A 24,595-nucleotide genomic window follows, 5' to 3' on the forward strand; every position below is an offset into this window, starting at 1 on the left:
CAAATCTGGGGAAGGGCAGAGTGCAGACCTCAGGTGTATAACGGTAGTTTACTGTGCTGTTTCCATTTTGCAGATGAGCAAATAAGCAAACGGAGGCCCTGAGAAATTACGTTACGTACCCAACATGACACCACTAGTATTTGCTCATAGTTAGAACTAGAAGGCAAAACTAGCTTCCTTCCTGGCACACAGGCTGACTGTCACCCTTCATCACTCGCGATGTGTCCCCTTCACGTCACATCATCTTATCATTCGGCTCCAGGATCTTCTACTCTGCTCTCATGCATTCTCTTTTTAGTGTATTTACAGCGAGAGCACAGTCAGACAATTAAAATCTACATTCTCATTTAGCATTCTACTACATCATCAGTTAGGGTTGGGAGCACCCTAAACAAGACAGAAGCTTCGTATAGCTCTCAAGTAAGAGAAGGCTTCAGGCAGGAGATCCAGGCGGCCGAGGTGGCTCCACAGTCCTTAGGGACCCTGTCTTCCCTTTCTCCTCCACTATCCTAGAATCTGAATCCCTTCCAAGGGCACCTTGTGAGCTAGACAGCCTCTGAAGCTCCAGTTCTCATCTGTGAAGCTGGAAACAGGGACAAGACAGGAGGGACACGGCTAAAGGGGCGTGTCTCTCAGGGAGTCGGCTCCTTTCAATCAGATTTCCCAGAAATCTGACTCAGGACTCTATCTTGTACAGAATTTACTCACAAAGACATATCTACAGTGAAGGAAGCTTTCAAAATGCATTCTTTTAGCTGAGCACACTGCTGTCCCAATAAAATCAGAACTTCGTTTCCATAGAATAAGGAGAGAATCTGTTATCTGCACAGTAATGCTGCAGAAGAAACCATCCCAAACCTTAGAAACTTACAACAACTAGCACTTTTTTTTCTCATTTGTTGATCTTGGGTGAATCTGGATTCACAGAGTAGTGTCTAATTCACAGAAAGCAGGCCCCTGACTGTGTGATCTAAGCTGGCAAATTGAGAATTGAGGCTATTGTGGAAGGGTCTGCACTGCTAGAGTTTAGTGGGAAGGGTTGCATGTCTTTAGGGTCCTGCTGGATGCCTTGGAATGGAATCTCTCTAGAGCTTTTCGCGAAGCCCAATCACCCCACCCCCCTTCTCAAAAAAAACAAAAAACACCCAGAGGTATATCAAAATAAAAAGGAGATGAGAGGTCTCACCAGAGGCCAGCACTTGTATCAGTTCATGGTGCAGTGAACAGGGCTGCCACGTTGCCTAACCCCAGAGGTTCCCTATCACGTCACAGCTGATAGAGGCAGCACTACAGAATTTACATGGCCTTAAGCATAAGCCCTTACACGCTATACGCCATGCACACTTCTCTGAAATGTGTCCTCTCCCAATACAATGGAAACATCCTTCCATGAAAACAGGTGTGGACCTTTTTCTTTTGGGAGTTGTCTAATATCCTATGGTGCAGATTTACCACAATATGCTGAGGTACTTTCTGAGTCATAGACATATAATTGTTTCTAGGGAGTTTTTTGCTGCTATAATCCCTACTGCAAAAAGCATTCTTCTCCATATATCTTTTCCATCCTTATTTCACACCACACAAAAATAAAGTTCTGGGCAGATAAAAACAAATGAACTTAAATATGAGAGAAAACAGAATGTAGTAGAAAAATATAAGATGATGCTTTTATATTTTGTGGTATAGACAGCCTTTATAATACAAAGCCTTTATCGGTATAACAGAAAGTAGCTTTTATGTTTTTACATAACTATAGAAAAATTCCCCTGAATAGTTTGATTTTATAGGACTTCTAGATGGATAGACATAATACAAAGTTAAAAGACAAACAGACTTGAAGCTAATGTTTGCAATCCATATTGCAAACTAACAGTCAAAATACATTTCTTTAAAGAGTTCCTATAAAGTGATTTCTAAAATGAGTGATTTAATAGAATTAGAGCAAAGAAGGTGAATTGGTAATTCACAAAAGAAAAATAAGAATACAAATGAAAAATAGGACACTTGGTCTTACGGGTGAATAAGAAAATGCAATTTAAAATAACAATAAAATATAACTTTAAACAACTTTTCAAACCCTAGAGTATTGGTAACATTTACTGTTGGTGAGAACTTGGAAAAATAAACATTCCCATGCTTGCTGGAAGCAGGGAGCATTAATACTATTTTTCTGCAGAATAACTTAGCACTATCTACCAAGATATTTAACAGCTCAGCAACTCAGTCCTGGGAACCCAACCTGAAGAAATATGCTTACAAGTGCAAAGACACAGACACACACTCACACACACAGTCATGGGGTTTTATCTGCAGAGGCAAAAAAGGACAAAGATGTGAAATGACCTAACTGGTCATGAAGAAGGTTATTTAAACGAATGGTATAGATCTATATGGTCTAATTTAGACAAAGGTCCACAAAATACTTCTAGAGAAATAAAAAGCATAAAAATATGTGCAGCTTCATTCCATTTATCTAAAAATATATTTTATGTCTTTGCATAACCATAGAAAAATTCTAGAAAGCTATATGCCAAAGCTAACTTCTGTAGGAGCTGCTGCTGCTAAGTCACTTCAGTCGTATCCAACTCTGTGCGACCCTGTAAACGGCAGCCCACCAGGCTCTGCTGTCCCTGGGATTCTCCAGGCAAGAACACTGGAGTGGGTTGCCATTTCCTTCTCCAATGCATGAAAGTGAAAAGTGAAAGTGAATTCGCTCAGTCGTGTCTGGCTCTTAGCGACCCCATGGACTGCAGCCCACCAGGTTCCTCTGTGCATGGGATTTTTCAGGCAAGAGTACTGGAGCTGGGGTGCCATTGCCTTCTGTAGGAGAGGGGACATTAAATTGGGAGAGAGAGAACTGCTCTTTCATGTTTCATACATTTTGTTCTTTTGAACGTGTTACAACAAGCAAATATACTTCTCTGATTTAAACAATAAAGATTTAGAAACGAGAAGTGACAAAGTTTCCTGTCTCCACTCCTGAGCAGGATGGGGTTTCCCTCAGGGTAAGCAGCACTGGCTGGCATGGGTCAAGGTGGGCAGCAGGCAGGCAGCCTTGATTGTAGTGTTTGTTGATTTCCATTGTGTAAATATTCCCACACGCTCAAATTTCAAGTGACTCACAAAAGTCACTTTAGCATAATATGTGCTCAATGAATCAATTTTTAAAATTAAGTGTTAAACAGAACTGAACTGCTGAGGTCCTGAATAAATTAACAAGTTGGGTCGGAAATTCCACTCTGGTGGGATGGAAACATCCTGCTGGATGGACAAGTCTCAACCAAGTATGGTCACAGCACATCCACTGCTCTCCCCCACTTGCCACTGAAAATTCAGCATTCAAGTTTTCTGAGGTTGGTGTGGTCTCGTTACAGTTTTACAAGGTCAACTGATTTTACCAATTCTTTAAATGAAGCTTCACCCTTTAGAAATAGGTCAGTTGGTGGAAGGAAGTCTGCCAGGAAGGGTTCCTTGTTCATTATCTGCCAGGAGCCAGCGTGAGGAACTCCTCCCATGGCAAAGGTCTTGAGAAAGGAGGCTCAGCATACGCAGAGGCGGGATCGAGCCTCAGGAAACCCCCTGTTCCCGAGCATCTACCCCCAAAACCAGAGTCTGCCTATTTTACTGTTTTATGCTCTCACCTACACCTCTGACTTTACGGGGGGGCTCTCCCCCATCACCTCTCTCGGAGAAGCAGTTAACCTACAGCTCCAGTTAATAAAAATTCCTGGGTGTGACAAGAGTGTTTCAACTTAGGAACTCCTCTGAAGGTTATCTAGCCTGCCTGTACAGGTTCGTCCGGCCACATGTGATTGTTTACAGCCTCCCAACCGTGCGAGGCACGAGATGTTTTAGACTTACTAAAGGCAGATTCTTTTAGGAAGTTAGAAATTATTAGTATAGTGGGTTGATTAGAAGTTATATTGGTGAAGGATTTTTCATTTATTGGGCCAATGTTTGCTGCTAAATTCCCTGCCCTTATACATGTTAATGAATATATAACTAGCATATAGGAGAAATAAGTATTAACCTTTAGATTAATCATGTTAACCTTAGGCTAAGTAAATTCCTTTCTTAGTTGTAACCCACTACACCCTCACCCTATCGGAATGCAACTTTATCTGGTACCTTCAGAGGGTGGTGCCTGGTTTAAGAAAAATCACCCCTGGAAAATAAGTTTTTGGTTATCAGAAAGAAAGAATCATAAAATGTCAGCAGGCCTCATGGCCAGAAGATGATGTAAAACCCCTAAGACCTTTATGTATACTTTTATATGAAGCACCTGATTTTGATAAAGGTCAGGACTGCTGACCCCCGCGTGACTTTAAAATTTCCATTTGTCTCTATGTGTAAAAAAAGGTATATAAGCAAACCTGAAAAGAAAGAAAACGGATCCGTTTCTGGGAAGACTGATTCCCCCGTGTCGTTCTTTCTTGTTCTCTGTTTTTCTGGCTGAATCCCCATCTGGAGCGTGAGTGCTCGCCAAGCCTGCTAATTTTGCCCTGGCTTTTTAAGACCCACACAAGAGGGAGCCCAAGGAGGGGCACCCTCCGATACTCAAGTGGGCGCTGGTGGCCTACGTAGGTGTTGCAAGCTTCTTGTCTCGAAGCTTTATTGGTATCCCACATAAACCAAGTTATTCAGCCTCTTTTTCTCCACTAATTTTCCTACTATACTATTTCTTTCTAATCTCCCTCTATATCTTTAATTAAGCAATTAATTCCTAGGACGCTGACTCCGTCCCTGCTTCGAATTACCCTGGAACCACTGGGGCTGGACCCCAGCAACTGTCAGCCCTGGCAACTGAATTCTGCAGATGGTGCACATAGGGAGAGAACCTGGTTGAACTTTCAGCCTTTACAAAAATATTCCTGCAGACGGGAAGATGTGAGAGCTGTATTGCAGCCCCATTTCCAAGTGCTTCTCTACACTGCAGCAATTAACAAGGCACGTGGCAATTCATCCAGCTGGGAATTATGAAGAATTCCTGCCCTCATAACATGATCACAGTCTAGTAGAGGACAATCCGAGGAACATCACAGAATCAGTGCTATGATGGCCAGCCCATTACCAGCATTTGCAGGGACTATGAAAGTTGCCTTCCTTCTCTTCTCATCCCAGGTTCTACCTTATACTTCAGGGGTTCTTAACACCCCGCCCGTATGTCCAAACTTGATCTAGCTTCGCTGTCCTTTAGAACCAGACATGCACACCAGCTACACCATCTGCCCTCTGGTGAAAAGAATCTGGGAAAGAGACCCCTGCAGCTCTTGGAAAGAGGCAAAGGCCATTTGGGATAGGGGTTTCAGGGTCCTGGTTATTCAAAGAATGATTGAGAAGCAGGGCCAGGACGCTTCACCTCACCAGAGGAGGAATACAGCCCGCATGGGGCCTGACCTGTGTGTGTCAGTCAGGCGGTCATGTCCGACTGTTCACAACCCCATGGACTGTAGCCCGAGAAGCTTCTCTGTCCATGGAATTCTCTGCGCAAGAACACTGGAGGAGATTGCCCTTCACTTCTCCAGGGGATCTTCCTGACAAAGGGATCAAATCCAGCTCTTCTGCATTGCAGACAGATTCTTCACCATCTGAGCCACTGGGGAAACTCCTGGGGACTGATAGGAGTCCTCAGAAGCACAGCATGGAGAGCAGGGGCTCCGGTGGCCTGGAAAGTTTCGGTGATGCAAATAACTGGGGCCAAGGAAACAACTACCCACCCCTTAACCAGTGCAAAGCATGCTTCCTGGAGGAGACAAGCCTAAACTGGGCTTTGACCTGGGCATAAAGCTTAGCCCATCAGAGAACAGGGAGGGGACTCCAGACATGGGAACACCATGTAACAGGATCTTAAGAGCTGAGAAATGTTCACAAGACCTGACATTAAATTGTTCCTAAGAGTCTTTGCCTTTTTGTTTACCCAAATCAGAGAGATGCTGCTGCCTTCACCCTCAAGCCCTGAGAACAGGCAATGGCAATTTAGTGGGATCTAGGCTGCAGTCCATGGGGTCGCTAAGAGTCAGACACGACTGAGCGATTTCACTTCCACTTTTCACTTTCGTGCATTGGAGAAGGAAATGGCAACCCATTCCAGTATTCTTGCCTGGAGAATCCCAGGGATTGGGGAGCCTGGTGGGCTGCTGTCTATGGGGTCACACAGAGTTGGACACGACTGGAGTGACTTAGCAGCAGCAGCAGCAGCAGTCACAGAAGAGTGATCTGCATTCTCTAAGCAGCTAGCTGGAGTCCAAATTCTGAGCAAGTGACATTGATTCTCGATTTGCCATGCAGACCAATCCCGCCCCTGACCCCAGTGCTTTCCTCTCCTCCCTCCACACCCTCCACAGTTCACCACTCTCTCAGGAGAGGTACCAGGACAGACAGGACTGCAGCCAAGGTGTTAATTTTGGTAATGAGTCGGCAGCTAACCCATTTGTATTGAGTGACCCATATCACTTCTGCTTAGAGCCCACCGCCCATGTGCAATCACATGGCCACACCTCACTGCAAAGGACTCTGGGCGACCTCGGACAGCACACACAGTGTTTGATAAGCACAGTCTCTCTTCCACACAGGCTCTGTCCGTGTGTAGTTGTGTGACCCTGGACAAGGTTCGGAAATGTTCCGTGCCACACTGCATCCGCCACAGTGGAGCAGGAGTAACACTAGTCTCTGACTCCAGGACTGTGGGTCTAGGAATTGATAATATGCTTTTAAATCGCAATGCCAGGCACAGAGCGAGTGTATTCAGCAAAAGTCAGTTGTCATTTTCATTGCTACTGATCGTATGATTGTGAGAAAAACCCTTTGTCCTTCTGGGTCTATGCTCCCTCATCTGCAAACCAGCCATGACAATAACACTGATTAGGCTGGCTATTCAATTAAATGGCACAATACATAAAAAGTCCATAGCACTGTGCTTGACATACAATCAGCACTTAATACGAGTTATCTCCCCATAGTGGAGGTAATTATGAATTGATAATTCTCCTCAGATCAAGAGGCAAAGGCCTTGTTTGTGGATTTAATAGGGTGCGATAGTATTTAAGATGCTGACCAATGGAAACCCCAATACAGTGTATTTCAAAACAGAAGTGATTGTACAGATTTTCTATTTTCCAGAGGCAGTTTAACACCCAACAAGCAGGCTAAGTCACTTCAGTCAAGTACAACTCTTTGCGACCCTATGGACTGTAGCCTCCCAGGGCTCCTCTGTGCATGGGATTCTTCAGGCAAGAATACTGGAGTGGGTTGCCATTTTCTTCTCCTTAACACCCAGAGATACAGCATATAATGTGCAGTATGGTTCTGTGGACCACTTGGTTATGTTTCTAACTAAATTTCCCAGAGTCCCTTTTCAAGGTGGTCTGGGTTAGCATTGTGAAAAGTGAACTGAGATTTGGATGTGGAGCGGCAGCCACTGTGCTCTGGAGGTCAGTGGTGGTGATAGGTGTTGAGGGGTGGACACCAAGGTGCTGTTGGGTCCACTTTGTCCTTGACAACTTTCCTTTCATACTGCCAGTCCTGGGGAACCGTGCTGAGTCCAGGCCCACAGCTAGGGACTTACAAGGTGACCCTGTGCAAGGCTGACCCTCTGAGAACTCCTATACCAGCTCTGTTTGTTTCGCCTTTCCAGTAGCTGGACTGTGTCATAGCTTCCATATTTTCCTGAAGGTTCTGCTCATTCATCCCCACCAGGACTGCTTTGTGACCTGCTGTGGACTGAATTATGTCTCCACAAAATTCATTTGTGTAAGTCCTAACCTCCAGGACCTCAGAAAGTGACTGTTTGGAGACCGGGCTTTTAAAGAAGTGATTAAGGTAAAATGAAGTCATATGAGTGGGCCCTAATCCAATGTGACCAGTGTCCTTAGAAAAAATGGAAATTGGGACACACACACACAGAGGAAAAACCATGTGAGGACCACAGGAAGACGGTCATCTGCAAGCCAAAGTGAGAGCCCCTAGAATAAAGAAACCCTGATGACACCTTGGTCTGGACTTCTAGGCCCCATGAGAAAACACATTTCTGTTATTTAAGCCAGCAAGTCTGTGGTACTTTGTTATGGCCGCCCTAACCAACAAAGGGCTTCCCTTATAGCTTTCCTTATCGCTCAGTTGGGAAAGAATCTGTCTGCAATGCAGGAGACCTGGGTTCGATTCCTGGGTCAGGAAGATCTCCTGGAGAAGGAAATGGCAATCCACTCCAGTATTCTTGTCTGGAGAATTTCACGGACAGAGGAGCCTGGTACGTCCATGGGGTCGTAAAGAGTTAGACATTACTTAGTGACTAAGCCAAACAAACCAACCAACAAATACATAACCTTTCTATGACCTCTCAACTTCTAGCTGCGGATCGTTATTCTTCCAGCTCTTCTCAACCCGGGTAAGGTCTATTTCTTACAGTAATTCCTTATTCTATAGTTCTCATGTGCTTTTGATTCCCTGATTGAACCCAGACTGATACATGTAAAGCTTAAGAACATGGACTCTAGAGATAGTCTTTTTGGACAGAAATCTCATCTAATTTTATTCTGTGTGATCCCGGGGCTATTACTTAACTTCTCTGTATCTCCGTTGCCTTATCTGGAAAATGGGATAATAGTACTGCTCCCTTTCAGAGTTGGATTAAACGAACTACTACAAAGAGACTTAGTATATTCTTACACAGAGATTATGCTCAATAAGTGTTGATTAATACTATGATTGTGATTATTATTTGTTACCCACCCAAGAACTAAAGCACTCATTCATAAGTACCCCTTTCCCTGCCCTGACTTCCTATATGTATGTCCACCTTTCCTCCTGGATTGTAATACCCTAAAGAAGGGTATCATAAGTTATCTTTGCTTTTCTCCTCCTGAAACTTCCATCTTCATGTGTCAAGAAGCCTTCACTGTCTGGATGCTGGTCAAGTGAGAATTAGAGTTTCATATGGTCCAAGGAAGGCTTAAGGCCTGTGAGATCCAGCCTCTAAGATCCTGGCTCTCAGAACTCTTGCCTCCTGGTACTCACACCTATATAGTCTTCCCCTACATGAAGTGGAGCTGACCTATGTAACCTCTAGGACATTGGGGAAGTGATGAGCGTGACTTCCAAGGTGAAGTCATAAAGGAAAGTGATGTTTCTGCCATGCTCTCCTGGATCATTACAGGGGAAGCCAGCCACCATGTCATGAGGAAACTCAGGCAGCCTTATGAAGAGGCCCACACAGTGGGGAAATGATACCTCATCCCAGCAGAAGCCCTAACTTGCCAAGCATGTGAGGCACCATGTTGGAACCAATCCTCCAGCCCCAGCCAAGCCTTCAAAAGACCACAGTCACAGTGGAAATTCTAATTGCAGCATCTCATGAGAGACCCCAACAGAGACTGTTCAGGTAAGTATCCCCCCGTTCCTGACCCAAAGAAATCATGTGAGGTCATAAATATTTATTGCAGTTTGTTATACAGAAATAGGAAAGTAATACACAATCTAGAAAAAGCTGGCCTGAAGATATACTTCAGCTCATCAACTGCAATGGTAAGAATCAGCTGTATTATATATCAAGCGCTAATTATCTGTTAAGTGTTATACTGAATATAATCATAACCTTATTTAATCCTTAATATTATCTTACTTAATGAATGACAGAATTAGGTTTGTACTATTAATAGTCTCATTTTTCAGATTTAAAAAATGAGGCCTAAAAAGGCAATTAATTTATTCAAAGTCTACCAGCTAGTTGGTGACACAGCCAAGACTGGCTGCACATCCCCAGGCCCCCAGAGCTGGGTTCTCTTCGGACACCCTATTACATCTGTTTGGCAGAACTCACCGAGACCTCATCTAAGGTACTGGTTTCCTAAAACTCAGGGGAACAAAGCCCCTGGACTATGAATATTGTCCCCAAATCCTCCAGACCTGGATAATGAATGCCAGCTCTCCACTGCCTACAGTCTGGTTGCAGCCCTCACTGGGGGTACAAAGACAACTAACTAATCACAAGCTTGTGCTGTGAACATACTCTCTAACACCATATACAGAAATAAACTCAAATGGATTAAAGACCTAAATGTAAGATGGGATGTTACAAAACTCTTAAGAGGAAGACACAGGCAAAACACTCTGACATAAATCACAGCAGTATCTTTTTGAATCCCCCTCATACAGTAAAGAAAATAAAGCCAAAAATAAACAAATGGTATCTAATTAAACTTAAAAGCTTTTGCATAGCAAAGAAAACCACACACAAAATTAAAAGACAACTCACAGAATGGGAGAAAATATTTTCAGATAACCTGATGATCAAGGGATTAATCTCCAAAATATATAAACAGCTCATACAGCTTAATTAAAAAAAAAAAAATCAAAAAATGGGCAGAAGACCTAAAAAGACAGTTCTCCAAAGAAAACACACAGATGGCGAACAGACACATGAAACGATGCTCAACAGTACTCATTATTAGAGAAATACAAATCAAAACTACAATGAGCTATCACCTCATACCAGTCGGGAAGGTCATCGTCAAAAAATCTACAAACCTAAACACTGGAGAGGATGTAGAGAAAAGGGAACCCTCCTACACTGTTGGAAAGAATGTAAATTGTTATAACCATTACAGAGAACAGTATGGAAGCCTCTTGAAAAATCTAAAAATTGAACTACCATATGATTCAGCAATCCCACTTCTGGGCATACATCAAGACAAAACCATAACTCGAAAACACACACGCGCCTCTATGTCCACGGCAGCACTATTCACAGCAGCCAGGACGTGGAAGCAAGCTAGACACCCAGCAACGGGGGAGAGGACAAAGGTGCGCATATGCAACGGCATGCTGCTGCTGCTGCTGCTGCTGCTAAGTCGCTTCAGGCGTGTCCAACTCTGTGTGACCCCACAGACGGCAGCCCACGAGGCTCCCCCCTCCCTGGGGCTCTCCAGGCAAGAACCCTGGAGTGGGTATGGCATGCTGCGCTTGCTTAAGTCACTTCCGGCATGTCCATCTCTCTGTGAACCTTTGGACTGTAGCCTACCAGGCTCCTCCATTTATGGGACTCTACAGGCAAGAGTACTGGAGTGGGCTGCCATGCCCTCCTCCAGGGGATCCTCCTGACCCACGGATCAAACCCGTATCTCCTATGTCTCCTGCATTAGCAGGTAGGTTCTTTGGCGCTAACATCACCTGAGAATGGAATACTGCTCAGCCATAAAAAAGAAGAAAGTAATGTCATTTGTAGCAACATGGATGGACCCAGAGATTGTCAGACTAAGTGAATCACAAGTCAGAATGAGAAAGGCAAATACCATATTATAGTACATGCAGAATCTGAAAAAAAAAAAAAAGATACAAATGAACTTGTTTACAAAATAGAAACAGAGTCACAGAGTTTGAAATCAAACTTATGGTTCAGTTCATTTCAGTTTAGTTGCTCAGTTGTGTCCGACTCTTTGAGACCCCATGACCCGCAGCACGCCAGGCCTCCCTGTACATCACCAACTCCTGGAGTTCACTCAGACTCACGTCCATCGAGTCTGTGATGCCATCCAGCCATCTCATCCTCGGTCGTCCCCTTCTCCTCCTGCCCCCAACCCCTCCCAGCATCAGAGTCTTTTCCAATGAGTCAGCTCTTCGCATGAGGTGGCCAAAGTACTGCAGTTTCAGCTTCAGCATCATTCCTTCCAAAGAAATCCCAGGGCTGATCTCCTTCAGAATGGACTGGTTGGATCTCCTTGCAGTCCAAGGGACTCTCAAGAGTCTTCTCCAGCACCACAGTTCAAAAGCATCAATTCTTTGGAGCTCAGCTTTCTTCACAGTCCAACTCTCACATCCACACATGACCACTGGAAAAACCATAGTCTTGACTAGATGGACCTTTGTTGGCAAAGTAATGTCTCTGCTTTTAAATATGCTATCTAGGTTGGTCATAACTTTTCTTCCAAGGAGTAAGCGTCTTTTAATTTCATGGCTGCAGTCACCATCTGCAGTGATTTTGGAGCCCCCAAAAATAAAGGCTGACACTGTTTCCACTGTTTCCCCATCTATTTCACCAAAGGGAAAAAGTGGGCAGAGGATTAAATTAGGAGTTTGAAATTGACATACGCACACTACTATACATAAGACAGGTAACCGACAAGGACTTACTGGGTATCACAGGAAACTTTACTCAAAATTCTCTAATATTCTACACGTGGGAAGAGAATCTAAAAGAGAAAGAATGGACATATGCATATCTAAAACGGAGTTGCTTTGATGTACACCTGAAACTAACACAACATCGTAAATGAGTATGTACATTTACATATTCATATGTAAATGAAAATGTTTATCTAATATAAAATAAAAATTTAATTTAAAAAAACCCATGCCCCCAGGTAACTGCAATTAAAGTATCCATATTCCTTCCCAGTCACTGCACTCTGATTTCCCTCCTGGCATAAGTGGTGTTTTCCCTGCTGGGGGAGGGGTGCGAGGATGCTTCAGGAGCAATTTCACACTTCATTCTAGAAACCTGCCCTGCTCTCCAGTGGAGGATACAACAAAGAAAGTAATTAGCTCAGAAGATTGAAAAGTGAAAGTGTTAGTCACTCAGTCTTGTCTGACTCTTTGCAACCCCAGGGAGTGTAGCCCGACAGGCTCCTCTGTCCATGGGATTTCCCAGGCAAGAATACTGGAATGGGTTGCCATTACCTTCTCCAGGGGATCTTCCCAACCCCGGGATCAAACCCAGGTTTCCTGCATTGCAGGCAGATTCTTTACTGTCTGAACACCAAGGAAGTCCAGTTCAGAAGATTACAGATCTTATTACAAAAACCAGTTGCTTTCAGTTTTCAGAGCAACTGATATTCTCTTTGGCTCTTTCTATGTGTTAGCACTTGGGCTGACCTGGATTTCTTGGTGGTGTAGTTCTTGATTGCCTAAACAATTCCATTTTCCACAAATCATAAGCCAGTGACTTCCTATTAGTAAACTTCCTGGACCACAAAACATCTACTTAAACAAGATGTGTTCTCAAAGCATGGCGCCTAAGTCCTATGAAAAAAAGTGAAAGTGAAAGTCGCTCAGTCGTGTTTGATTCTTTGCAAACCCATGGACTATACAGTCCATGGAAGTCTCCAGGCCAGAATGCTGGAGTGGGTAGCTGTTCTGTTCTCCAGCGGATCTTCTCAATCCAGGGATTGAACCCGGGTCTCCCGCATTGCAGGTGGATTCTTTACCCTCTGAGCCACCAGGGAAGCCGTATAGTACATTGCAAAGGAGAGTAGAGACCTTTCAGATTTCTACTTAATTTGCTAGGAGACCAACCAGTCTTTGTTGTTTTCTTTCAAATTATAATATGGAGTTGGCTGACATACAACTATTTTCCAAGTCCTGCCAGCTAAAGAATGTCACTTGACATCCAATTCTACAAGGACTGAGACCTGAGCCACTGCAAACCCTGACCTACAACATACCCTGAGAGGGTGCAGGGCGGAGATCTCCATGAGGCACTCTGCACTGGGAAAACTGTCAGATCAGGCCTTCAGGGAGTTAGACGTTTTCAGGAGAAAATATTATGAACCCCAATTCTTGCGTCTTCCCATCCTTGGGAAAGCACTGAAACCATTCACTAAGACATCTGTTCCTTGTGACTAGCAGCAAGCTTCTACCAAGATGTTCCCGCTTGCTGCAGGAACCCCTTCATAAAAATCACATATATATACTGATACCTTTTCAGAACAGTTCCTCAGAGCTGTGAGAAGCTGACTCCCAGGCTAGAGTCTAAGTAAGACACTGAATAAACTTGACTCACAGTTTCTACATGGTGTATATTTTTGTTTTCCAGTCAACGATGCATGATACATAAAGTGGAACTTGCCCAGTCTCCTGCCTTATAGATTATTATTGTAAACAAATCAGAGTCCATACATTCAACTTGTATGCTAAAATATTTTACTTTCATTTTCTTCTTTAAAAAACAAAGCTTGTACATACTGCTCTCTCTTGTATTTTTCCCTCTTAGAAGTCCCTCTTGGAAAGACTACTTCTTAGAAAGATGTTCGCATTAGTACTGATGGGGTTTGGGGCACGCCACTCTAAGACGTACCACTCTGGCAAATGGATAATTTTGAGCTGATAACAACCAAGGTGTAAAAGATTCAAGAAGAACCTTTGGACTTCCTTCTTACTACCTAAAAGAATTTAAAATAAGAGGGCTGTCCCAGGAAGTAGCTATCTTCCTAGTTAACTATTAAGTGTCATAGACGGGGAGAAATCTAGCAAAGCCCATTTGATCAGAGCTTTCTCTGTGTCATCGCTTTTGATGGCCCAGCAAACAGCTGTCTACCAAATATTAACATTTTTTGCCTTCCTGTGAATTATCTTACTTTCCTTTGAAGTCTGAGACCCTTATTTCTTCTCTTTGTTTAGTCACTAAGTCATGTCCTACTCTTTTGAGACTCCATGAACTGTGGCCTGCTAGGCTCCTCTGTCCATGGGATTTTCCAGGGAAGAATACTGGAGTGGGTTGCCATTTCATTCTCCAGATAATATATATACCTCATCTTGCCTGGCCGTCTTTGGAACTCTTCATTCCTATGTGAATTCTCCATGCACATAATAAATTTGATTTTTTTTTTCCTGTTCATCGGCCTTAAATCATTTTTAATTGCCAGCCAAAAGAACTAAAAGGGGAAGGGTGGGGATATCCCCTTCCCCCACAGCACACATAGATTCTTATTCTTTGAAACGGGCACCCTGACAAGATCAACTGTTCTCATATTCTAGGAGCTGTGGGCTGCTTCCTTCCTTTTTCCAATGGCAATCTAATGTGGAAATGACCATTCTTACCTGTATGCCCTGCACATTCAGAGGAGTGTTTCTGGAGCATAAAGTCCTATAAAGGGGAAATCTGAGATAGGATTTGTGAGCTCTATCAGCTTACATTCCCATCAACAGCATCTGAAGCTGCCTGCTCCTCTGTACTTCTTCAGTATTGAATATCATCCTTTCTTTTTTCATTTCGCATTATGCCTAACTCTTCTTATAATTAACACTGGTGAGGGTAACAACGGATCCTTTTCCTCCTCTACAGGTGGATTGAAAAGGAAACTCCCTGAGTAGTAAACAGGAGATTAAGTTGGCCCAGAAGTAATTAGCATTTATATAGTGCTCATTCTCAGAACTAATTCCCATTTACACACACAAAGAGGAGTTTACACGGAGGGGAGCTCTGCATGCCCTTCCTCAGAGCCTGAGCTCTGCTGTTCTTGGCCTTAGCCAGTGACCTAGAGCCAGGAGGTCCCCCTGAAGATAGGTTAAATTGTGGGTGTTTAAGAACCACTTGAGAGGACTCAGAAAAAAATGGAGGTTTCTAGCCCTCTTATTTCCCATTTGATTCAGGAGGCCCTGGGTGGGACATTTCTGTGTCTGTTGGAGCATGAAAAGCTGAGGTCATTATCCTGTTGGGTTTGGCACACTGACATCACTACTCCATGTGGGGCCACTTCCTTGTTTTATTCAGTGGCTGGCTTTCATTCCCATCAACTCCTATATCCTCTATAAACAACCATTGCTATGCATTGGATATATTTTCCAGAATTTTAAAGTATCTCTGGGAAATATGTAGTGTGCTTTTACATGAATGTATGTATAAATTTTATATAAATATATATTAGATAAAAATAATGTTTAAAATATATAGGTGTAATATAAAAAAAGAATTAAGTTGGGGTATAGATGTTTCTTTTTCTTGCTTTTCACCTCAGCACTCTATTTTAAGATCTATTCTGATGGCTGTGGGTTGCCCCATAAAATTCCCTGGTTGTAAATGCAGATCTTTTTGTCTTTTCATACTGTTCCTGGGGTTCTTGTGGGAAGAATACTGGTTTGCATTTCCCCCTTCCGTGGACCAGGAGGATGAGATGGTTAGGTAGCATCACTGACTCAATGGACATGAATCTGAGCAAACCCTGGGAGACAGTGGAGGACAGAGGAGCCTGGCAGGCTATAGTCCACGGGGTCGCAGAGAGTTGAACCACATCTGCAGATCAGGCCATCGTATCCTCCTGCACTGCCATCACCTCCCGCCCAGGCACGCCCTCAGAAACGCGCAGGGTGGCTGTGTCCAACTCCACGCCCTGCTGCTACAAACCAGGCTGCAGTGGCCAACCTGTAAAGTCCTGAGAGGGAGCCTCTCTGGGTTTTAGCCTGGGAGTTTGATTGTTAGGGTTGGGCAGTTGTTTTTGATTTCTTGATAGATTTGAAAAATAGACAAAAGTACAGTAAGTGGTATAATGAGCTCCTTACCCCCATCTGCCTGAATTTTGAACTAGCATGATTTCCCTGGACTTTAGCTCTTTCTTTTACGGTTCTATTTTAGAGAAAATCCCTGACACTGTGCCATTTTACTGGAAGTATTTCCATCTGCATCTTTAATACATAAGAAAATATTTTACATAACCCCAGTGTCAATGTCACACTTAAAATATTAAAAATATTCCCTCAATATCATCTGCTTTAAAGCTTTTTAAATTTTACTCAGGAATAATTGACAAATAAAACCGTACATATTTGGACTGTAAATATATATATACACATTGTGTACATATATACACACATTATGAAATAATTACATATTAATTCAACTATCACCTCACGGAGCTAACTCTGTTGTAGTAGTTAGCTTTATTGAGACATAACTTGACAAATAAAGTCATATATCTAAGTGTACAATGTGATGATTCAACATAAGTTTACACTGTGAAATGATTCCCATCACCAAGTTAATTAACACATCTGTTTCCTCATATATGTATATATATATATTTCACATTGTGAAATAATTACCAAATTAAATTAATATAAGTATACTACTACTTATTAATTATATTAAGCAAGTATAGTACTAACTCTGTTATAGTAGTTCTTCCCTACCAATAGGGTTTTTTAGCTTTACTGAGATATAACTGATAAAGTTGTATATTTAAGTGCACAATGTGATGATTTGACAAAAGTTTACACTGTGAAAAGATTCCCATCACCAAGTTAATTAACACATCTGTTGCTTCACATGTTTCTTTCTTTTTGATGAGAATACTTAAGTTCTACTTTCTTAGCAAATTTCCATTATACAATACGGTGTTATGTCAACTACAGTCACCATGTCACACAATTAGGTCTTCAGACCTTATTCATCTTGAAACAGAAAAGTTTGTATCTTTTTACCAACTTCTCCCTCCAGGCCCTAGAAACTACCATTCTACTCTGTCTCCGAGTTTGACGTTTTTTTAATTTTTACGCTCCATATATAAGTGATACCGCGCAGTATTCGCCTTTCTCTGTCTAGACTATTTCACTTAGCATAATGCCCTCAAGCTTCACCCATGTTGTTGCCAGCGGCAGGGTTTCCTTCTCTATCGTGGCTGGATATTACTGGCTGAATATATCTGCCACATTTTCTTTATTCAGTTCATCCAGTGACAAGCATGCAGGTTGTTTCAACACCCTGGCTACTGCGCGCGTTGTTGCAGTAACCTGGGTATAGAGATACTCTTTTGACCTTTGACATAGTGATTTCATTTCCTTTGGATGCACACCTAGAAGGAGGATTGTTGGACCACATGGTGGTTCTATTTTTTTATTTATTGAGGCTCCTCCGTAAACTGTTTTCCATAGTGGCTGCACCAGTTTATATTCCCATCAACAGTGAAAAGGGTTCCCATTTCTCCACATCCTCATCAACATTTATGTCTTATCTTTTGGATAAGACATCCTAACAGGTACAAGGTGATAAGGAGGAAATTGGACACCCAGTTCAGGGTTTATTATATAAAAGAAACAGGAGAAAACATCAAAGGGGCAAAGAGGTGCCCGGAGATACATTTTTCTGCTTCCCAAGTTTGCCTTAATCCAATTTTGCTGGGATATACTTTATACCATGAACAGTAAAGTATATTATTACACTCAAACTGAGGGTCTGGTCTCAAAGGAGCTTTGTATATAATACCAGCATAGATGAGAGAGAGGAACACAGCAACAAGGAATATTTTCTCTAAGTTACTGCTCACAACTTCTAATAATTTGTCTTTTTTAATTTTTGAGACTTGAAGTAACATAATTACAAAGTCGAATGCTGCCTCTACTCTTTACTGTGTGATCTTGGATAAGTCACGTCAACTCTGATTCCCAGTTTCCTCATCTATAAAATCTGGGTGACAATATCTATTTCTCACGATCGTTGTTCAGGGATTCGCTTATTCCTCTAAAAAACATCAATTCAGTGTGAAGGGACTTCCAGAATATGCCATTCCAAAATACGTCATATTGGCACACGGATCATTTTGAGCCCAAGACAACTGAGAACAGATGCAGAGAGAAACCTTCTCAGAGCTTCTCTTGCCTGACTAAAAGCAGAAAAACTTCTGAGAAATGAGAACTGCCCTTTATCACTCCTCCAGGGGAGCTTTACGACCATAAAGAAAATGGGAAGTTGAGCGCCAAGATGGATGAAGCAAATCTTACTAAAGTCAACCTTATCTTCCATTAGTTTCCCCACACATAAATACATTCCCACAATTTACTGCTCTAAGAAGCCCAAACTTCCCCTGTCTTGTCACTGATCACCTTTTCTTAAAATGGTATATAAGCTTCCAAGTCTAATCGCTTCTTTGGCTCTTCATTTTTTTTTGTGGAGCCCTGTGCACATCCCAGGGACGGGGGAGCCTGGTGGGCTGCCGTCTACGGGGTCGCACAGCGTCAGACACGACTGAAGCGACTTAGCAGCAGCAGCAGTGCACATAAAACGGAAATGTTTTTTCTCCTGTTAATCTGCCTTTTGGAAGTTCCATCTGCAAACCTTTGTCACTTAACCTTGGCTGGGGTAGAAGGCCATCCCATGTGGAGGGCTCTGCTTCAAAGACGGACGTAAGTAGCAGACGTGAGCACTAAATGAGCTAACATTACCTCCAAGGAGTAGGTCTCAATAAAGTTTCACTTCCTTCTTTCCTGCATTCTTCTTTGCCAATAACCCAACCGACACCACAGGTATTCATTTTAAAGAGTCAAGAAGTCGTATAGGCGTTTAGTACTCCAGCCTCTGCCTGTGGACCAGGAGCCTTGGTCTCACCTGGGAGGACGTTAGGAATGCAGTGTCTCCATTCCCAGCCCAGACCTGCTGCATCAGAATCTACCTTTTAACTAGATCTCCAGGCGCTCTGTCTGCATACAAAGGTTTAGGAAGCACCGCTAGGGGATACAGGAAGGGACTAATTGCACTGACAGATGAAACAGAGATTCCAGAAAGCAGAGCTTCGCGGAGAGCTCCTCAAATGCAACTGCTGCTGCAGCATCTGGTGAAGGCAGGTCTACACGTGACCAGGGATGGCTGATGCTTCATGCGCCCTCCACTTCAGCAACATTCCCTGCCACAAAGTAGCCCGTTCTCATACTGTCAGTCCTACTCTCAACCTGGCTCCCTCTTCTGACAGTATCTTCTTGCAATTTAGGAAGCACAACTCAGATGCAAATCACAAGAGGCTCCAATAGTGCCAGGCCTTCTCTAAACAAGATTAGTCAGCCTCCGCCAGCAGCTGAGAAGTGTGAAATGAAATTCCCTAGTTCAGATGGGTGGATTCTTTCTGCCACGTCTAAACACAATGGTAGCTTGGAACAAGCAGGGCTGAGCCCCAGCATTTGTCATTTCTGGCTGCACTGGGTCTCCACCGCTGTGTGCAGGCTTTCTCTAGGGGTACTGAGTAGAGGCTACTCTCTGGTTGTGGGGCGCAGGCTTCTTTGCTCATTGTGGTGGCCTCTCTTGTTACAGAGCGCAGGGTCTAGGGTGTGTGAGATTCAGTGGTGGTAGCACTCCAGTGTTCTTGCCTGGAGAATCCCAGGGACGGGGGAGCCTGGTGGGCTACCGTCTCTGGGGTTGCACAGAGCTGGACACGACTGAAGCGACTCAGCAGCAGCAGCAGCAGCACACAGGCTTAGATACTCTGAAGCAGGTGGGATTTATCTTCCTGGACCAAGGATCAAACCTGTGTTCCCTGCACTGGCAGGCAGGGTCCCAACCACTGGGCCACCGAGGAAGTCCCAAGCCCCAGTTTTCTAGAGCCTGAGAGGGTCAGAGTGAGGCAGAAAGAAAGCCCTTCCCACAGGGCTAAGGCAATGCAAGGAACTGGGACCTAAACAGCCCCAGGCTTAGCAAATGTCCACTGGTTCTGGACCAACTTCTGTCCCCTTTTTACTATGTCCCACTCTTCCTCACTTCTCATTTGTACTAATTAGCAATTAGGCAAGTCATTAGATAGATAATATCGGTGAGGAAACAAAAAATTCTCCTCTCACTGATGTTTAATAATTAGGGGCATGCAAAGTAAATCAGAAAGACACATTAACCCAAGAAAAGACAAAGTTTATTCATGTAAGTACAGGGGAGCTTCCAGAAAATGTGGCTCAAAGCAGCAGCTAGAATTTGGGGCTTATATACCATCTTAATAGGAGAACAGGAGGGGAAGGAAGGACACCTTGGGGAAGATGAATGACTGGGCAAAGATAAATCATACTCTAGGAGAGTAGATGGGGTGGGATGATGGTTTTGTAACAATGTTTGTTTCTGCAATTTCTCATCCCAGTGTCAACTTCTCATTTTCCCCAGTACATCTTCCCCCAATATAGGAACCCCGCCCCCCCAAAGGGGAACTTACGGCAACTGAATTCTTTTGGAAGATTCTACTTGTAGGCAAACAAAGGGGAATGGGGGTCAGACAGACCCTCTTTCTGCATCTGTTGATTCTCAAATGTCTGTTCAGCTCAAAATAATTTTATGCCCCATTGGGTGTAATTTCCTTCAATAATTGGGAAAATAAGAGGATATAAAGAAAAATACACGTGCTATCTTTGTATCACATGCAGGCAGGCGCACACACACACACACACACACGCACACCATCCACTATTGACACCAACTAGAAATCACTGTTAACGTTTTTTTTATGATTTGTTTTTTAATCTGTCTTTCTTTCCACTTTTCAGCACAGCTTTGGGATCACACTATATATACAGTTTCATTTCTTGGTTTTCCTACTTTAATATTTTCAGCTTAGCACTGGAGAAGCGTATATGAGGAAAACTTTTTAAAATTTAATTAAAAAATCATGAAACCCTTCAAATGTAAAGTTCAGAAAGTAATATAACAACTATTCAGGACTTAAGAGACATGGCTATTCTGCTATATTTGCTCTAGATTACTCTGCAAACAATGTCACAGATGTACTTAATATGTCCCCCCAAACCCCACCAAAACCACCCCTTTCCAGAGGTCACCACCATCCTGAGACTGGTATGTTCTACTGTCAGGCTTATTTTTAACTGCTGCCAATGAAATATGTCAATGTTTCTTGGGGGTTTATATCTCCAATAAATGGTATTATGTTGCAAAAATTATGCTTTTGCAATTTGCTTTCTATCATTCAACATCAGGTCATCTCCATAAAGATAATCTCTTTTCCATTTAATTATACAAATGAAAAACAGGTACCCATTGTTCTGTTAGAAAATGTTCCAGTTTTGCAAAGGCCCAGAGCTGAGAGCTGATGGCAGACGGAGTTAGACGGTACCTTCTTGTCTTTTTTTTTCTTAATTTATTTTTAACTGGAGGATAATTGCTTTACAACTGCTACACAACAATGTGAATCAGCTGTAAGTATACATATATCCCCTCCCTCTGGAGTCCCCCTCCCACCCACCCCTCTCCCGTCCTTTTAGGCTTTTCCCTTTCATGTGCCTTTTTGAATCTGTTCATTGTCAGAGGACTCAAGGGCATTCTGGGAGAAACAAGGGCAAGTGCAAGGTCCAATTCCTCTTAAGTGTCAGGTTGTGTAGACACATTTAATATGGCCCTGGCGGAGGCTAGGTGGCAGGAAAAATCAACAGAATTCTTAGGGTACCCATAATCATGGGGAACCTAATCTGAGACTCAGATTATAAAGCAAGCCTATTTCTAGGCACAGACTAGAGAATTATCTGGTTATGAACACTGTGAGGATGTGGGGCCCAAACTTCCTCCCATCTGGATGCCCTGGCTCATGGGCAGGGGAAGGAGAGGCTGGGGCAGGTAGGGCTGTCTGTGCATACACGGCAAGAACCAGTGCTGCCAGCAAGTCAGCTTGACCGCCCTGGACAGTGGAGACTCTGTAGCGTGGAGACCACGTCTCCCGTGGCTAGACACAGGGCGGGTGATGCAGACTCCACCTCGAAGGGCAGCTGAGAAGAGCATTAGAGGCAGAGGTACTACAGCTTCTGCTTTTCCTCGGCAAGGCGATGGTTCTGAGCTTTTGCTGTCCTTGGACTTGTCTAGGGAATGGGATTTGAGAGAGTGAAGGATGGACTCTCCCTAATCAGATCCCACTGACTCTGTGCCAACAGATTTGAACAGTTAGAGCAACGTGACCCATCTGCATATTCTCCAGAAACCATGTACAAGGGTGGTCACAACATCACTGTTCCCATCGCCCTGAACTGTAACTACTGCCATACCCTTCAACAGTATATAGGTGGATGCATGGCTATCCACTTACACAATGAAAACTTCTACACCCACAGGAATGACCAATTTCCACAGTAAAGATGAGCCCCACAAATACAGCATTGAATAAAAGAGACCATATACAAAGGAGCACAATTGCAAGGTTCCATTTATAGGAAGTTCAAAAACAGGCAAAAATTAACCTGCACTATTATAAGATGGATTGTAGTTGCTCTTGGCATGGGTTAACAAGGGAAAGGGGACCTAGGGTGGACTTCTGGGGCCCTGGTGCTGTTTTATTTCTTCAGTCAGGTACTAGTGAAAAGGGTACATTTCAGTTTGTGAAAATTCATCAAGATTTATACTTATGCCAAAATTTCTATAGGTATACCATCATTCCAAGGAAAGTTTTTTAAAAGCGATATTTGACTTCAAGCTGAGGCTTACACATGAACGCCTATCAAAGCCTTAACTTTACCCTCACATTCCCTGGCACTGGTTAAAGGTCAAGACACACTGTCATCCCTCCACTAAGCAGCCCACTCTAATGGCCCAGCCATCTTCCCAGTGTCCTCCCAAAGACAACGCTGTGACCTGACTGCTTCTCCACACCCCTGCTCCACCTTCTTTGCACTTCTATGAGAAAGCGCTAGAAATCGGTGCTAAGCCAAGACAAGGGACTTCTCAGTCCCCAGGGCAGGACTCTGAGGGCAGACGGCACCCACTATGCGAACATTCCCAGGAGAGGGGAGGCCCAGCTTCGACCTTGCAGCAGCTATATTTAGCAGCCTGGGGTTTGCCTCATTCAGGCCTCAGTAGACATTTGGAGACCTTCTGTTATTGCACACCAGAGAGAAGCATCAAACAAGGAACACTCTCAGCTTTAAGGCTTTGTTCCCACTGGACACTGTGAGTTCTGAGCAGGTTTTCAATTCTCTCATTTTAACCGTGGTTCTTACCTCTAACATCCCTCTTTGTGTGGTTTTTTAAAGCCAGTCTCTTTAGAGCACTTAATTCTGTTTCATTTGTCTTCGTCGTGCCAAGTCTGAATTTGCCTATCCGATTCCTGTTGGCTAAGTCTCTTTCCTGTGGACCCCTCACTAAACGATGGCATTGCAAGGGGAAAAGATCCCTCTGAACAGAGGGGCTACCCCTCCCCCATGAGCCGCGTGTCCAGTAGCAGTGCCTGGTGCCTCTTCCGGGTGGCTTGTGGACTTCAAAATCTTTTAAGTGTAAAATGTACCGAGATCAAAGATGATATTAATACGTTACTGGAAAAACTAAGCCCTACTAATTCCCTTTGTTCCTTGTAGGGCACCTCCCTTATTACATTGTTCCCGAATAGTGCTGGAATGATAATGTGTCCTCAATATACGAGAAGGAAGAAAGGAGAAAGAAAGATGAAAGGGGGGTGTGAGACGATTACCTTATTATAGTCCAGAAGTCTTTTAGTCTTTATTCACACTTCAAAATCAACTGCTTTGGCAAGATACGCTGTCAAATACTTATTCTAAGGTTTTTAAAAAAGTGGTAAAACTCTGTACACTGTAACGCCATCTTGGATATTCATAATGCGCATAAGACACTAAAGCTGCTGGAAGTTCTACATCAGAGAAACATGTTTGATTTGGGTTTCTGCAGAGTGTTTCATGGAATCCTTTTCGGGTCCTCAATTAGATCTCTCAATACCATCCAGTCATATCCTACAGGACCAGTGTTCTTTAGAGGATGCTTTGGCAAATGCACCTTTAAATCAAACAGATAAGATTCAAAGATGGTCAGTCTCAACTGTTCCCATGCAAAGAGTTTCTGAACCCTTAGTTATCACCACCGTGAATGCCAGAGACTGCACCAAAGACACTCTGATTAAACACCTGCTAGTATGAAGCAAGGGTATATGGCTGTATTGTACTGCACACACTGTGCTTTCTACACAGCTGGAAGGAAGCTGTTCAGTCTCAGGGGTTTCAGATATAGGTGACAGTAGGCAGCATGGCTGTAACAACCGGGAAAGCAAAGGTCCACTCTGGGGGTCATTACAGATGACTCAGAGGACTTTATCAGTCCGGTTCAGTTCACTCACTCCGTTGTGTCAGACTCTTTGCAGCCCCA

Source organism: Ovis canadensis, chromosome 19 (assembly GCF_042477335.2).
Source record: "Ovis canadensis isolate MfBH-ARS-UI-01 breed Bighorn chromosome 19, ARS-UI_OviCan_v2, whole genome shotgun sequence".
NCBI classification, from domain to species: Eukaryota; Metazoa; Chordata; class Mammalia; order Artiodactyla; family Bovidae; genus Ovis; species Ovis canadensis.